Below are 18,699 nucleotides of genomic sequence, written 5' to 3'. Positions count from 1 at the left end.
GCATGCAGACTGCATGACACTACAGCTGGCTGAATTCTTTTGTTTTCATTTTCCACTACAATGAAAGTAAGCTGTTAAACTCTACAGCGAGATGAGTTGGAGTGTTGTTGGAAACCTTTTAGAAGCTAATCCAAACCGATTCAAGAGCTCAAAGCCTTGCAAAAGCGCCTTTGTGCTCTTTAGTGATTATTCAGTTCGAAAAATTCAGCACGGTGCTCGGTGACATTAAAAAGAACCCCGATTACATTGAAAAATAGAATTGAAATAGATATAATGGAGTAATATGCTGTGACAGCACATAAATCACTTAGAAATGGTGTAAATCCTATCAAGTGTTCTGCTCTTCCTGTGTAGCATCAGCCAAACCGAACTTAGGGAATGATGCAGTGCCTTTGGATATCGTTATTTCACTTCTGGGACCTGGGATGAATCCAGAGAGCATGAATGGTACGAATATCTCTTCAGACAGTCAGTCCCGAAGCACCAATTTGAATCAGAATCAGGTTTAATATCACTGACATATATCATGAAATTTGGTTCTCTGCAGCAACAGTACAGTGCAATACATTCAAAACCTATAAATTACAATCAGAAATATATATACACACTTGAATAAAATTTAATAAGTAGTGCAAAAATGGTGAAGTACTGTTCAGTATCTGTTCAGGAACCTGATGACAGAGGGGAAGAAGCTGTTCCTAAAATGGTGATGTTTTCCTCCAGGTTCCTGTACCTCCTCTCTGATGGCAGTAATAGAAGAGAGCATGTCCTGGGTGATGGGAGTCTTTAATGATGGATGCCGCCTTTCTGAGACGATATGAGTAAACCATTGTCTCCAACATAAAAGATCTCTGCCTTCATTTGTAGTCAGACTGTGAATAGAGAGGCCAGAAGGCTGCTAGTCATGGAACAACGGGATGAGGAATTGGAGGGGTATTGACGAGGGAGAAAATTAGACATATTAGCAAGAAAGGGATTGCAGGTACAATGGAACATGTGGTCTCTGTGCATTCCTAACACTGAACAAGACTAACTGCAGAGTGTGCAGCTGTAGACAGAATTCACACGGAGCTCAGAACAGAGCTTGTCTGCTTTACTCAGGATTCCTGACAGACCACTCTCTGGAACTTTCTAGAAACATCGTAGCACCACCAACAGTAATCACAAGGTGCAGTTATTAACAGGTACGGCATTGAGGCAGGCCCTTCGGCCCACCAGACCCATGCTAACCACCTCCAGCCGCCCAGAGTGAGGGGACGAAGCAGTTGTGCTTCACCGGGGGCAGGGTGGTGTGGTGTCCAGAATGGAGTCGGAGCTGCCTCCCCACAGGGTTTCGCCAGAAGAAAATCTCTGTCGTGGCCGACTGCAGGTTTTTTAGTGGCACCGAATGGACTCGGGCCCCAAGCTGCGGGGTCACTGGCTTTTCAGCAGCCGAAGGTGAGATGTCAGAGCCATTGCACTCTACCAGGGGGCGGCATAGCACAGTTGTTACGAATGAAGATTTAAGATGCACTGAAGGGCTCTGGGCTATATACAAACATATTTGGCTGGTTGCTTTTTTTCCCTACTATTCTATATGTGCTTGTATATATCCCATGGACTCACCTAGCAGGCATTGGGGGCCAGTCTACAGATGATATTGGTGAGCTGGGCAAGTCTGGACTATATATATACATGCTTATTGTGCATCATATTTTTACTGATATTCAATATGGGTTTGTTGACTTGTACGTGCGTGGACTGGACATCATGCCATGGTGCAGCGATGGTGGTGGGGGAGAGAGGTGGGCCTCGGGATTCTTATTACGTGATTGTGATCTTGTGTGTGCTTACTGTGTTTCTGCTGGTAATATGTCTTTGCACCTTGACCCCGCAGTAACACCGTCTCGTTTGGCTGTATTCATGGGTTGTATTTGGCTATATATGGTTATATGACAACTAAAATTGAATTGAATTAAATTGAATATTACATATCTACACTGATCCAATATGAAACGTTTTTTAAATTCTCCCTGCTTTCCCATTAGCTCACCTACACATGGGGGGTGGGGGGGTGGATTGACAGCGGCTAATTAACCTACCAACCCGCATGCCTTTGGAATGTTAGAGGGAAATGGAACACCCGAAGCCTGTCGGTACGTGCTTTCAAGCTTTTGTATCTTCTGCCCAAAGGAAGAAGGGAAAAGAGAGAACCTCTGGAGTAACAGGAATCCATGATTATATTGGCTGCTTTCCCAAGGCAGAAGGAAATGTAGTTAGTGTCAGTGAAAAGGAGGCTTGTGTTCATCATGGACTGGTCTGTGTCCACAACTCCACAGATCCTTACAGTCTGTGTAAGCGTATACTTTCTGAGTTGAGTCAACCAAGACTGGTCACAGTATCCAAGTGCAACCTCTCCACACAACTGAAGTTGGACCTTCCTTTATGCTCTTTCAAATCCTCTCATATTAAAGGCTACATAGCATTTGCATTCCTAATCGCTTGTTGTACTGCAGGTTGGCTTTGACCACTCCAATTCTCCTACCAGCACAACACTATCTTATTGTCGCTTCACTCTTCACTCAACCCTGGACAGCAAAGATAGATATATAAGACATTGGAGCAGAATTAGGTCATTTTGCCCATTGAGTCTGCTCCGCCATTTCATTGCGGCTGATCCATTTTTCCTCTCAGCCCCAGTCTCCTGCCTTCTTCCTGTATCCCTTCACGCCCTGATTAATCAAAGATCTATCAATCTCAGCCTTAAATATACATAATAACTTGGCCTCCATAGCTGCCTGTGGCAACAAATTCCACAAATTCACCATTCTCTGGATTAAAAAATTGCTTCTCACCTCCATTCTAAAGGGATGTCCCTCTATTCTGAGGCTGTGTCCTCTGGTCTTAGACTCTCCTACTATAGGAAACATCCTCTTCACGTCCACTCTATCAAGGCCTTACACCATTCAATAGGTTTCAATGCGGTCACCCCTCATTCTTCTGAATTCCAGTGCTTACAGGCCCAGAGCCATCAAGCACTCTTCATATGACAGGCCTTTCATACCTGGAATTATTTCCGTAAATGCACTTGGAACCTTCTCCAGAAATGTCAGGATTTTCTGTGGGGTCCTTTGTTTTACCACAGTTTCTAGTGTGTCTAGTTTGACTCCTATAGCAGAACCAGCCCTTCTAATCAGTTTATTGAGCCTGTTGGCATTACCTGTGTTGATGCCATGGCCCCAGCACACCTCCACATAGAAGATTGTACTGGCGACAACAGACTGGTAGAACATGTAAAGGAGAGGCCTGCATACTCCATTGGCCTTCAATCTCCTCAGGAAGTAGAGGCGACTCAGGCCCTTCTTGTACAGAGCCCCTGTGTTGGTGCTTTACTCAAGCCTGTCAGCCAGGTGCACCCCAGGTACTTGTAGGTCCTCACCACATCCATGTCCTCACCATCAATAGTAACATCAATAGGCATGGTCTTCCTAAAGTCCTTCATCATCTCCTTTGTCTTACTGATGTTGAACTGCAGATGATTCAGCTTGCAGCATTTGACAAAGTCCTCCATCAGGGCCTTGTATTCATCCTCCCGTCCTCCCTTTATATGCTCAACTATTGCTGAGTCATCAGATAATTTCTGCAGATGACATGACTCAGTGTTGGATCTAAAGTCTGAGGTTTGCAGTTTAAACAGGAAGGGAGCCAATACAGTCCCCATGGGGCCCCGGTGCTGCTTAAATCCATGACCGACACACAGCTCTGAAGTCGCACAAACTGTGGTCTGCCAGTCAGGTAGTCCATTGTCCAAGATACAATGTAAGTGCCGAACTGCAGTGAGTGGAGCTTTTCCCCCAGCAATGAGGGCTGTATGGTATTGAAGGCACTTAAGAAATCAAAAAACATGCTTCTCACAGTGCTGCCCTGCTTATCCAAATAGGAGTAGGTTCTGTTCAGCAGGTAGATGACAGCACTGTCGACCCCAGTGTGCTGTTAGGCAAACTGATTTGACCAGGGGTTAGAGGTGAGCCAGGACCAGCCCCTTTAGGATCTTCATGATGTGTGAGGTCGGGGCCACTGGATGGCAGTCACTCAAGACTTTTGATCAGTCCTTCTTGGGTAGTGGGACTACACATGATGTTTTCCACATAGCTGGGACCCTTTCCAGGCGAGACTCAGACTGAAAAGGCACTGGAGAATTCCACACAGCTGCTCAGCATACTCCTTCAGGATCTTGGGGTTTACACCATTTGGTCCCAATGCTTTGTCGTGTCTATTTCCCCAGAGCCCTTCTCAGCTGCTCAGTAGTGAAGGTGAGTCCACGGTGACTGGGGAGTTGGTAGAGAGTGAGCGCTGGATGAGATGAAGATCACAGTTGGTATGTGGAGGTGTGGATGGTAGGTGCAGGGCAAGGAGTGGATTTAGGTAGTGGTAGCCTGTGTTGTTCATCCACGTGTTGAACTGGAAAGGGGATGAGGGAGGAGGGGAGGCATTGGCATTGAGGGAGCATTGGGTACCTCAACACCTGCATGGTGCACTGAGAAGAGTGTGAACAGAAGGCCAGTTGTCAAACCTCTTGAAGAATTGGTTTAACTCATTCATGACTGTGTTCCGAGGCTCTACAACTAGGCTGACTGAAGCCGGTGATGCTCTTCGTGCCTCTCCACACCTCCCATGTGCTACTCTGCCCAAACTTGTTCTCCAGCTCTCTCCTGTATTCCTCTTCAGCCACCTCGATCTTCTCCTTTAGCTCCCTCCCCGCATGTTTCAATTCCGGCCTGTCTCCTGATCTAAAGGCTGTCTTTTTGTGATTCAGAAGAGCCTTTTGATCATGGATGACCCATGGTTTGTTTTTAGGGAAGCAGCAAACAGTCCTTGATGGCATTACAGTGTCCACACAAAAGTTGATGTCACCAGTGATGCCATCAGTAAGTCTGTTAATGTCCTCCCCATATGGTTCACAAAGCACATTCCCATCAGTAATCTCAAAGCAGCTCTTTAAGGCCTCTGGAGACCATTTCTTTACTATCTTGGTGGCAGCTAACTGCTCCTGTACTTTGGGCTTATACAAGGGCATGAGGTGAACCAGGTTATGATCTGATCTTCCAAGTGGGGGGGGGGGGGGAGAGTTGTGGAGCCGTATGCATTTTTAACATTTGCATTCAGGAGATCTGATGTTTTATTTTCTCTTCTATGACACTTGTCAAACTGATTGAGGGTGGGTAGGGAGAGAAACATAGTTGAATTCTACAGATACTGCAATGAACACCTTAGGGTGTTGAATCTGGAGCCTCAGGATGGTAGTATGTATGATGCCACACACAGCAACGGGACTGCATCAGAAAGGCGGAATGTAGACAATGAGCAATATGGCATGGCTGAACTCACGCAGTACGTAAAACAGACACAAACTCACAACAAGCAGTTCGATATCTGGACTGCAGATTCGTTCTTTCACAGAAATGTGACCGGGTTTACTTCATCTATTGTTCACAAGCACAGCAAGCCCACCTCCCTTCCTCTTACCCCACTGTAGATCAACTCTGTCTGCTCATATCGTTGAAAATCCATCCACAGTAGCGTTGGAATCCAGGATTTGCTCACCTAACCGTATCTTAGTGAAACACATAACACTTCATTCTCAAGATTCATTCTGTGTCCTCGTGAGTACTGCTAGCTCCTCCTCCATTTTATTTGCCAATGACCTTGTGTTCCCCATAATGATAGACAGGCGATATGGTGCATATCTCCATCTCTTGTTGCATCTCTTTTTACCCAATCTGCAGCCTCCATATCTCCTTCTCACCTCGTCTGGGATATCGAGCTTCTGCTGGCAAACAAAGGCTGCTTCCCGACTGCTAGTATCTGCTCCCTCGTATATACAAGCAGTATGGTGGTAACTTCACAGACTTCCTAATCTGTGAAACCCAGAACTTCACCAAACTGCTAGTATCTTCCACAGTGAAGACTGATTCAAAATACTTATTCATTTCATCTGCCATTTCCTTGTCCCCCGTTACTACTTCTCCAGCTTCATTTTCCAGCAGTCTGATATCCACTCTCGCTTCTCTTTTACACTTTATGTACCTGAAGAAACTTTTGCTATCCTCTTTAATATCAGCTTACTAATTAGCTAGCTTACTTTTGTATTCCATCTTTACCTTCTTAATGACTTTTTGTTTTGTTGTGTTCTGTTGGTTTTTTAAAGCTTCCAAATCCTTTAACTTCCCACTAATTTTTGCTCTATTCTATGCCCTTACTTTGGCTTTTAAGTAGGCTTTGACTTCTCTTGTTAGCCACAGTTGTGTCATCTTACCTTCCTCTTTCAGATGTATGATGTTGAGGGCATCACCAGGTCATGGCTAAATGAATGAATGTTATAGCTGGGAACTTAATGTTCCAGGATACACATTGCATTGAAAGAACAGGCAGAAAAGCAGAGGGGGAGGTGCTGCTCTGTTGGTAAAAAAAATGAAATCAAGTCATTAGAAAGAGGTGACATGGGGTCAGAACGTGTTCAATTATTGTGGATGCAGCTAAGAAACTACAAGGGTAAAAAGGCCCTGATGGGAGTTGCATATAAACCCCCAAACAGTAGTAAGGATGTGCTCTACAAATTACAACGGGAAGATAGAAGATGCATGCCAAAAGGGCAATGTTAGAATAGTCATGGGGGATTTCAATATGCAGGTAGATTGGGAAGATCAGGTTGGTGCTGGATTACAGGAGGGAGAGTTTCTAGAATGCCCACGAGATGGCTTTTTAGAGCAGCTTATGGTTGAGCCCACTAGGGGATCAGCTATCCTGGATTGCTGTTGTGCAATCTTCCAGAATTGATTAGAGAGCTCAAGATAAAAGAACCCTTAAGGGAAAATGATCATAGTATGATCGAATTCACTCTGAAATTTGAGAAGGAGAAGCTCAAGTCAGATGTATCAGTATTACCGTGGAGTAAAAGGAATTACAGAGGCATAAGAGAATGCCAGAATTCAATGGAAAAGAGATGACAGCAGAGCAGCAATGGTTGGAATTTCTGGAGACAATTCAGAAGGCACAGGATAGATACATCCCAAGGAGGAAGAATTATTCTAAAGATAAGATGACACAACTGTGGCTAACAGGAGAAGTCAAAGCCTATATAAAAGCCAAAGGAAGGGCATAGAATAGAGCAAAAATTAGTGGAAAGTTGGAGGATTTCGAAGCTTTTAAAAACCAGCAGAACACAACAAAAAAAAAGTCATTAAGAGGGTAAAGATGGAATACAAAAATAAGCTAGCTAATTAGTAAGCTGATATTAAAAAGGATAGCAAAAGTTTCTTCAAGTACATAAACTGTAAAAGAGAGATGAGATTGGATATCAGACCCCTGATAAATGATGCTAGAGAGGTAGAAATGGGGGACAAAGTGGTAGATAATGGCAACAAACTAAGTATTTTGTATCAGTCTTCACTGTGGAAGACACTAGCAGTATGCTAGAAGTTCCAGGTTTCATGGATTATAAAGTGTGTAAAGTTACCATTATTAGAGAGAAGGTTCTTGGGAAAGTGAAAGCCTGAGGTAAGTCACCTGGACCAGATGGTGTACACCTGGGGTTCTAAAAAAGCTGGCTGAAGAGATTGTGGGGGCATTAGTAATGATCATTCAAGAATCACTCAGTTCTGGGATGGTTCCGGAAGACAGAAAAGTTGTAAATGTTACTCCACTCTTCAAGAAAGGAGAGAAGCAGGAGAAAGGAAACTATAGGCCAGTTAGTCTAATCTCAGTGGTTAGAAAGATGTTGGAGTTGATTATTAAGGATGAGTTCTCAAGGTCTTTGCAGGCACATGATAAAATAAGCTGTAAGTTTCCTCAAGGAAAAATCATCCCTCACAAACCTGTTGGAATTCTTTGCAAAAATAACGAGCAAGGTAGACAAAGGATGATCAGTTGACATTGTGTATTGGATTTTCAGACTGAACTTAGACATATAAGGAGAATGGTAAAGATGTGGCAGATGGAATACAATGTCAGGAAGTGTAGGGTAGAAGAAATGAAAAAAATGACTGTTTTCCGAATGGAGAGAAAATATAGATATGCAAGGAGATTTGGGAGTCCTTGTGCAGAATTCCCTAAAAGTTAATTTGCAGGTCAAATCTGCGGTGAGTTAGAAGGCAAATGTGATGTTAGCATTTATTTCAAGAGGACTAGAATATGAAAACGAGGATGTAATGTTGAAACTTTATAAAGCAGTGGTAAGGCCTCACTTGGAGAATTCTGAGCAGTTTCAGGCCCCTGATACGCTGAAACTGGTGAGAGTTCAAAAGAGGTTCACGAAAATAATTCCAGGATTGAATAGCATGTCATATGAAGAACATTTGATGGTTCTGGGCCATCATATGACAAGCCCTCAACCCCAGAATCATTTTTGTGAACCTCCTTTGAACCATCTCCAATGTGAGCACATCCTTTCTTGGATAAGGAGCCCAAAACTGTTCACAATACTCCAAGTGAAAACTCACCAGTGCTTTAGAAAGCCTCAACATTACACCCTTGCTTTGATATTCTCATCCTCTTAAAGTGAATCACCATATTCTGGAATGGTTCCGGCAGACTGGAAAATTGTAAATGTCACCACTCTTTAAGAAGGAAGGGAGGCAGAAGAGAGGAAATTATAGGCCAGTGAGTCTGACCTCAGTAGTTCAGAAGATATTGGAGTTGATTGTTAAGGATGTGGTTTCAGGATACTTGAAGGCACATGATAAAATAGGCCCTGGTCACCAAGGTTTCCTCAAGGGAAAATCTTGCCTGACAAATCTGTTGGAATTCTTTGAAGAAATAACAAGTAGGCTAGACTAAGGGGAATTGATTGATGTGGTGTACTTGGATTTTCAGAAGGTCTTTGACAAAGCAGTGGCTGATTGGCAGGCGGCGAAGTGTGGGAATAAAGAGAGCCTTTTCTGGTTGGCTGCCAATGACTGGTGGTGTTCTACAGGGGTCTACAGGGACCGATTCTTTTTACGTTATATGTCAATGACTTGGATGATAGAATTGAAGGCTTTGTTGCAAAGTTTGCAGACAAAATGAAGATAGTTGGAGGAGCAGATCATTTTGAGGATGCAGAGAAGTTACAGAAGGACCTAGACAGATTAGTGGAATGAGCAAAGAAATGGCAGATGGAATACGAGTCAGGAAAGTGTATGGTAGAAAAAATGAAAGGTTTGACAATTTTCTAAATGGGGAGAAAACCACCAAGATCACAAGACAAAGGAGTAGAAGTAGGCTATTCAGCCCATCGAGTCTGCTCCGCCACTCCATCATGAGCTAAACTATTCTCCCATCTAGTTCCAATTTCTGGCTTTTCCCCCATATCCCTTGATACCCTGACTAATTAGATACCTATCAATCTCCTCCTTAAATACCCTCAATGATCGGGCCTCCATAGCTGTATGTGGCAACAAATTCCATAAATCCACGACCCTCTGGCTAAAAAAAATTCTCCTCATCTCTGTTTTAAATGGGTACCCTCTAATTCTAAGACTGTGGCCTCTTGTCCTGAACTCACCCACCAAGGGAAACAGCCTTTCCACATCTACTCTGTCCAACCCTTTCAACATTTGAAATGTTTCTATGAGATCCCCTCTCATTCTTCTATACTCTAATGAATACAGTCCAACAGCCGACAAACATTCCTCATATGTTAGCCCCACATTCCAGGAATCATCCTCGTAAATCTTCTCTGAACTCTCTCCAACATCAGTACATCCCTTCTAAGATAGGGGGCCCAAAACTGCACACAGTGTTCCAAATGAGGTCTCACCAGTGCCCCATAGAGCCTCATCAACACCTCCTTACTCTTATACACTATTCCTCTTGAAATGAATGCCAACATAGCATTTGCTTTCCTAACTGCCAATCCAACCTGGTAGTTAACCTTTAGGATATCCTGCACGAGGACCCCCAAGTCCCTTTGCACTTCCGATTTTTGAATTTTCTCCCCATCTAAGTAATAATCTGCTCGATTATTTCTTCTTGCAAAATGTACAACCGTACATTTCTCAATATTGTATCTCATCTGCCATTTCTTTGCCCACTCTCCTAAACTGACCAAGTCTCTGCAACCTTTCTGTTTCTTCAACACTTCCTGCTCCTCCACCTATCTTGGTATCATCCGCAAATTTAGCCACAAAACCATTTAATCCATAATCTAAATCATCGATATACATTGTAAAAAGAAACAGCCCCAACACCGATCCCTGCGGAACACCACTAGTAACCAGCAACCAATCAGAATAGGATTCCTTTATTCTCACCCTTTGCTTTCTGCCTATCAGCCAACGCTCCACCCATTCCAATATCTTTCCTGTAATTCCATGGGCTCTCATCTTATTAAGCAGCCTCATATGTGGCACCTTATCGAAGGCCTTTTGAAAATCCAAATACACAACATCCATAGCCTCTCCCTTATCAATCTTATTCGAGGTTACCTCAAAAAATTCCAATAGGTTGGTGAGGCAGGATCTTCCCTTCATGAAGCCATGCTGGCTTGGGCCTATCTTGCCATGCACCTCGAGGTATTTCATAACCTTGTCCTTGAGGATCGACTCCAATAACTTTCCAACTACCGATGTCAGACTAATAGGTCTGAAATTTTCTTTTTGCTGCCTCCCTCCTTTCCTAAACAGCGGAACTACATTTGCGACCTTCCAGTCCTCCGGAACCATGCCAGAGTCTATTGATTCCTGAAAAATCATTTTCAATGCCTCCCCAATCTCCAAAGCCACCTCCTTCAGAACCCATGGGTGCACCTCATCCGGTCCAGGAGACTTATCTATTCTTAGTCCATTTAGCTTCCCAAGCACTTTCTCCCTAGTAATTTTGACTGTACCTAACTCTATTCCCTGAGACCTTTGGCTATCAGGTATGTTGCTAATGTCTTCCACTGTGAAGACTGATGCAAAATACTCATTTAGTTCCTCTGCCATCTCTTTGTTACCCATCATAATTTCTCCAGCATCATTTTCAATCGGTTCTATATCTACCCATGTCACTCTTTTACTCTTCATATATTTGAAAAAGCTCTTAGTATCCTTTTTAATGTTAATTGCCAACTTCCTTTCATAATTCATCTTTTCTTTCCTAATGGCTTTCTTAGTTTCCTTCTGTAAGTTTTTAGAAGTCGTCCAGTCCTCAGTTTTCCCACTAATTTTTGCTTCCTTGTACGCCATCTCTATTGCTTTTATTTTAGCCTTAACCTCTCTCGTTAGCCACATTTATGCCATTTTTCCATTCATGATTTTCTTTTTTCTTGGAATATATTTTTCCTGCACTTTCCTTATTTCTTGTAGGAATTTCATCCAATTCTGGTCTACCGCCCCTCCATCGAGCTCTATAACAACCTACCGATGCTCACCACTAAAATCGAGGTGAGAAGACTGCAACTAGTGGGGCACTGTCTATGCCACCCCGAGCTACCTGCCAGCCTAGTCATCATATGGGAGCCCAAGCATGGGAGGATGGACCCTGGGCGCCCTCCCAAGACTTTGGTCAACACGCTCCTAGAAGACAGCGGCACAGCTAATGTAGATGAACTGAACACACTGATGAGGGAGAGGGAGAAGTGGAGAGTCCGTCATCGTGCCCGACGCCGGCCCCCTAGTAGTAGTAGTAGTCCCTCCATCTAGCTTATTTTTCCGATCTACTTGGGCCAGTTCCTCTCTCATACCACTGTAATTTCCTTTGTTCCACTGAAATATCAAAACACCTGATACCAGCTTCTCCTTTTCAAATTTGAAACTGAACTCAATCATATTATGATCACTACTTCCAAGGGGTTCCATTACCTCCAGCTCCCTAATTGCCGCAGGTTCATTACACAGCATCCAATCCAAAACAGCCGGTCCCCTGGTGGGCTTATGGACAAGCTGCTCCAAAAAGCCATCCTGTAGGCATTCTACAAACTCCCTCTCCTGAGATCCAGTACCTTCCTGACTTCCCCAATCCACTTTCATATTAAAATCCCCCATAATTATCTTGGCATTTTCCTTCTGACACACTTTTTCTATTTTCAGCTGTAACTTGTAATCCACATCCCGGTTGCTGTTTGGAGGCCTGTATGTAACTGTATATAAAATACAAAAAACTGACATGCAAGGGGACTTGGAAGTGCTTGTGCAGGATTCCCTTAAGGCTAATTTGCAGGTCGACTCAGTGGTGAGGAAGGCAAATGCATTGTTAGCATTCATTTCAAGAGGACTGAAATATATGTAAACACAAGCATGTAATGTTGAGACTTTATGAAGCACTGCTGAGACCTCAGTTGAAGAATTGTGAGCAGTTTTGGGCCCCTTATCTTAGAAAGCATGTGTTGAAACTGGAGCGGGTTCAAAGGAGGCTCACAAAAATGATTCCAGGATTGAAAGGCTTGCCATTTGAGGAGCATTTGACGGCTCTGGGTCTGTATTCATTAGAATTCAGAAGAATGAGGGATGACCTAATTGAAATCTATCAAATTGTGAAAGGTTTTGATTGAGAGGATGTGGAGAGGATGTTTCCTATGGTGGGAGAGTCTAAGACTCGAGAATTAGAGGGGTGTTCTTTTAGAATGGAGGTCAAGAGGAATTTCTTTAGCCAGAGAGTGGTGAATTTGTGAGATTCTTTACTACAGGCAGCTGTGGAGGCCAAGTATGTATATTGGTTGATAGATTCTTGATTGGTCAGGGCATGAAGGGATATGGGGAGAAGGCAGGATATTGGGGCTGAGAGGAAAGTTGGAGCAGCCAACGGGCCAAATGGCCTAATTTTGCTCCTATATCATATGGTTTTATTACTTTCCCCTGGGTCCCCTCCTCCTTCTCTTACTCCTATTGTCCACTCTCTTCTCCTATCAGATTCTTTCCTCTCCAGCTCTTAACCTTTCCCACTCACCTGGCTTCACCTATCACCTTCCAGTTAGCCTCTTTCCCCTCCCTCCACCTATTTATTCTGTGGCCACGTCGATATTCAAAGACCAAAGTTCAAGGTGCAAAGTACATGCATTATCAAAGTATGTATACTGATGAAATTCAATAAAAAATAAATTTTTAAAAATGCGTGTATACTATATAGGAAAGGTACGTCGCATTGGGAGTTTCTCCGGTTAGCGGACGATCTCCTTCCACGCCTCTCTGACGTAGTGGGGAATCGCGTACGAGGCAAGTTACAGCAGTGGTTTGCCATTGCCTTCTGCCAGGTGAGTTTCCAAAGAGATCACCAGCTCGTAACCCAGCACGGATGGAAAGCGTGCAGGGGAGCCGGCTGGCTGGATTCAAACCCTTTGTCCCGAAGTCCGATGCTGATCCCACCACGCCACCAGCTGGGACTGTATACTATATACAACCTCGAAATTCATCACCTTACAGGTAGCCACAGAAACAAAGAAACTCAATAGAATGCATTAGACCGTCAAACATCCATTGTGCTTTAAAAAATGAACAAATCTTGCAAATAATAAAAAGCAAACAAATAACACTCAGAACTGAAGTTCACATATGTGAGTCCACAGCTACGAAGCTAGTCACAGCCGATCCAAGAGCCTGTTCATCACAGGCCACAGCCTTAGTTCAGTGCAGAGACGAGACTGAAGCCATGATTTTGACCCTTTCTTTTAGATTCAAGATTGTTTATTGTCATTTCCAGTACACGAGTATAACGGAGAACAAGATAATTGTTACTCTTGATATGATGTAGCCCAAAAATACACAATAAGATAAAGTACACAATAACTATTTTTAAAAATAGATACATTAAATAGATTCGCTAGCTAAATACATAGAATGATTATATGTCCATGAAGAGATGCTAGACACAGGAGTGCCTGTACATAAGGTGACTGACAGGAAATAATAAAGTAGTGGTGGTTAGGGGCGTGGAGGATGGGTTAGCGGGTAGAAGTGTTGATCACACTTAATACTTGGGAAAAGTAACTGTTTTTGAGTAGAGTTTTTAACTTTCGTTATCACTACAGAAGTATTTAGGGTTCCTGAAATGACTTCCTTGCAATGGTCATTGTTGTGTAAACTTGCTTGCTGTGGTTTAATACTATAATTGCTTCCTTTCCATTGGGGCTTTTCTTAACTGCCACTATTCTGTCTCTCTGTGCTCTGTCTAGTCCTTGGATATACAGGCTATGTAACTTTGCTGGCATCAATTAAAGGATTTTGCAGTCCTAAACTGATTGGGCTTGAGCTGAGCAGTTACTATGGCAATGAGGCAGTTTCCTATCATTGCTGGCTCTTGCCCAGCTTATGTTCAAGAGATACAGTCTCATTATTGGAACTCGTGCCATTTTCCTGCCATTTTTCTGGATTAAAATCTGCACTGCTAAACCTCCACTGCAACTTTGCATGGTAGAAACTGCCCATTGAGTGAGTTGGGACTGGGTGAGTTAATTTATAAGACTACTGTATATATTTCTGCCCATGATCCAAATTCATAATGTCACGGTGAGCTTTTCAGGGCAACTCCTGACCTCGTTATAACTTCATAAAATATTTATTTTATTTTATGGAGGGATACTGCACAGTAACAGTCCTTCTGTGCCACCCAGTTACACACATATGACCAATTAATCTACCAACCCATGCATCCTTGGAATGTGGGAGGAAACCGGAGCATGCAGGGGAATCCCACACGGTCATGGAGAGAAACTCCTTACTGACAATGGCGGAATTGAAGCGGGTAGCTGGCACTGTAATGACATCATGCTAACCACAACCCTACCCTGCCACCTTTATTACAACTGTTCATGATTTCTGTTTCTTCACCCAGAGAAGAGTGTATCTATGAAATCCTATACCAAGGAAGGCTGAATTTCTATGAGCAAATTCTTGAGTTTTATATACGTGGATACTGCACAGGTTTCTGCCAGAACTTCTCCATTATAACAGACAGCCTCATTACTAATTCTCAATGCAAATTACAAGCCAATAGCATTACAAGAAGGAGATGTTATAAAGATACCTATTGCTGAAGCTTGAAAATCCCTCCAGAGTAGTTGGGTGAAGCTCCCCAGTTGTCCCAAGCACCATGAAGTCAAAGTGCACCTTTTGGGATAAAAGTATTCAAAACAGGATATATGAGCCATATGTTCTCATGGAGTCTGAACACTCCCCACAGAAATGAGAACAAAACTAATTGGAAGAGCAATGATTTATCCCATAGGATATCATTGCAGTAAAGCCATTACTTCTCAATTAGTCAAGAAAACAAAATGTTAACAGCACTCAGACATCATTAGTCAACAGAGAGAAGGCTTGTAACTGGAGCCTTCATCACCTAATAGCCCACTTTTTCCAGCCCTGCCACTAAACAGAATTTATATTTTCATTTCATGAACAGCTGCATCCATTGACATATTAAGCTCGCAGCCCTTTTTGTCAACATAGTTTTGTCTCGACTAAACCCTGATCAAAAGCAATTCCCTTCAAACAATCTGCTCCCCATTTTGTAACAAAGTGCTTCAAAAATGAAAAACTGCAAATTTTCATCAGAAGCACAAGAGAATTTGCAAAGGCTGGAAGTTCAGCATACCACACACAAAATTCAAAGTTCAAAGTTAATTTATCAGCAAAGTACTTACAGGTAATCATATACAACCCGGAGATTCAGTTTCTTGTGGGCATACCCAATAAACCTATAGAATTATATCAAGAACAGAATCAATAAAAGATTGCCCAACTTGGGCTTTCAACCAGAATGCAGAAGACAACAAACTGTGCAAGTAGCAAACAAAGGAATAATCAATCAATCAATAAATAAATAAGCAATAAATATCAAGAACATGAGATGAAGAGTCCTTGAAAGTGAGTCCATTTGTTGGGGGATCATTTCAATGATGGGACAAGAGAAGTTGAGCGAAGTTATCCCCTTCGATTCGAGAGCCTGATGGCTGAGGGGTGATAACTGTTCCCGAATCTGGTGGTGTGAGTCCTAAAGTTCCTCTAGCTCCTTCCTTATGGCAGCAGGAGCACTTCTGGAGGAACAGCAGGTTCAAGTTCAAGTTCAAGTTTATTGTCATTCAACCGTACACAGGTCTACAGCTAAATGAAACAACATTTCTCCAGGACCAAGTTGGAAAATTTATACATATATGGGGCAGCAGCACAGTAGCTAAGTGGTTAGCACAATGCTTTACAGTACAGGCGACCTAGGTTCAATTCCCACTGCTGCCTATCAGGAGGTTGTGTGTTCTCCCTGTGCCACATGGATTTCTTCTAGGTGCTCCGGTTTCCTCCCACGTTAAGGATGTATTGGTTTGTGGGTTAATTGGTCATTGTAACTTGTCCTGTGATTAGGACAAGATTAAATTTGGGGATTGCTGGACGGCATGGCTCGAAGGCCCAGAAGGGCCTACTCCATGCTGTATGTCAATAAATATTACATACAGCGCATAGATACTGTAATTGATTTACTTATTTATTATTATATTTTTTTTCTATTCTTCTATTTTATGTATTGCTTTGAACTGCTGCTGCTAAGTTAACAAATTTCACGACACATGCCGGTGATAATAAACCTGATTCTGATTCTGATAAAATAATATTAACACAATAATATCAACAGATAATTAGAAAAGTATTCTGTAGATGTACAAGTTGACATAAAATGCATAAGTCAGACAGCATCTATGGAAAGGAATAAAGAGTCAACCGAGAGGTAATGTTGCAGCTATATAGGACCCTGGTCAGACCCCACTTGGAGTACTGTGCTCAGTTCTGGTCGCCTCATTACAGGAAGGACATGGAAACCATAGGAAGGGAGCAGAGGAGATTTACAAGGATGTTGCCTGGATTGGGGAGCATGCCTTATGAGAATAGGTTGAGTGAACTCGGCCTTTTCTCCTTGGAGCGACGGAGGATGAGAGGGTACCTGATAGAAGTGTACAAGATAATGAGAGAGATTGATCGTGTAGATAGTCAGAGGCTTTTTCCCAGGGCTGAAATGGATAGAATGAGAGGGCATAGTTTTGAGGTGCTTGGAAGTAGGTACAGAGGAGATGTCAGGGGTAAGTTTTTTACGCAGAGAGTGGTGAGGGCATGGAATGGGCTGCCGGCAACGGTGGTGGAGGCGGATACGATAGGGTCTTTTAAGAGACTTTTGGACAGGTACATGGAGCTTAGAAAAATAGAGGGCTATGGCTAAGCCTAGGTAGTTCTAAGGTAAAGACATGTTCGACACAGTTTTGTGGGCCGAAGGGCCTGTATTGTGCTGTAGGTTTTCTATGTTTCTCTGCTTTGGCAGGTCAAGCAGCACCAGCAGGGTGAGGGCTGTAGTTTGAGGACTTCATCACAGAAGTGCAGCAGTTAGCATAATACTACCGTAGTGCCAGTCTTATGATTGGAGTTTGATTCCTGCAGCTCCCTGTCAGGAGTTTGTACCTTCTCCCTGTGACGGCATGGGTTTCCTCCGGGTGCTCCAGTTTCCTCCCACATTTAAAAGACGTACCGGCTGTGGTTTGTGAGTTTTCACCGGAACCATGGTGACACTTGTGAGCTGCACCGCGCACCCCCCCCCCCCTCCACCGCACAATCCTCAGTCCAGATTGAATCTTCTGAACTCCAAGGGCAGTGGAAGCAGAGTTCTTGAATATTTTAAGGCAGAGATAAATAGACTCTTGATAAGCAAGAAAGACCTAATATGAGTGAACAGGATTGCAGAGTTGACGGCAATGACCAGATCAGTATGACATCATTAGATGTCAGAACAGGTCCATGGAGGTGGGTGACCTATTCCTGCACTTCTCCACATACTCTTGTGTACGTATGCATGTGTTTATATTCATTCCCAATTCAATCCACTCTTCCATTCCTTCCACAGTCTCATGCAATTTCTTTTCTATACAAGTAATATCCAATTATTTTTTGAAAGTTATGACTCAGTTCACTTTTACCTCCACCTTGGTACATATGTCAATAATAAACACATTCCAATTGATTTTCTGAGCAGGAAGAGAGGGCTGTATGGCCCACAGTTGCTTCAGTTTTGCACATTCTTTGTAACATTCCTTCAAACACTAGAAGCAATTCTATCGAATCCTACTCTACAAGAATAAAGGAGAGATAAAAGAATAAAATTCATCTGGGGATAGTTATAGCCAAACAGCTAAGATAAGGTAAGACACTGCCACAAGAAGGAAATATCTATCATGATAGATCATCACCATCTGAGCAATATTCAGGAAGGAGGTACAGAAGCCTGAAGTCCTACACCATCAGGTTCAAGAACACCTCTTTCCTTCACCTTACTTTTTTATTGTTAGTCTCTACAAGAAAGACATCAAAACCTTTCAAATAAGATCATAATACAGAGGAGCAGAATTATGCCATTCAACCCACCGAGTCTGCTCTGCCATTCCGTCATGGCTGATTTACTATCTGTCTCCATCCCATTCTCCTGCCTTCTCCCTGTAACTTTTTACACCCTGACTAATCAAAAAACTTATCAATCTCTGCTTTCTTTGTCTCACATTACTACCTCTCCAGGCCATTTTCTAGCAGTCTGATATCCACTCGCACCTCTCTTTTAGTCCTTATATATTTGAAAAAAAAAATTAGTATCCTCTTTTATATTATTGGCTAGCTTCTCCCATACAGTATTTCACCTTTTCTCTCCTTATGGCTTTATTTTAGTTTCCCTCTGATGGTTTTTAAAAGCTTCCCATTCCACTGATCCTCTAACTTCCTACTAATTTTTGCTATATTATGT

Source organism: Mobula hypostoma, chromosome 8, assembly GCF_963921235.1.
Source record: "Mobula hypostoma chromosome 8, sMobHyp1.1, whole genome shotgun sequence".
Classification (NCBI taxonomy): Eukaryota; Metazoa; Chordata; class Chondrichthyes; order Myliobatiformes; family Myliobatidae; genus Mobula; species Mobula hypostoma.
The sequence above is the reverse complement of the archived record's forward strand: the minus strand, read 5'-3'. Positions refer to the sequence as shown.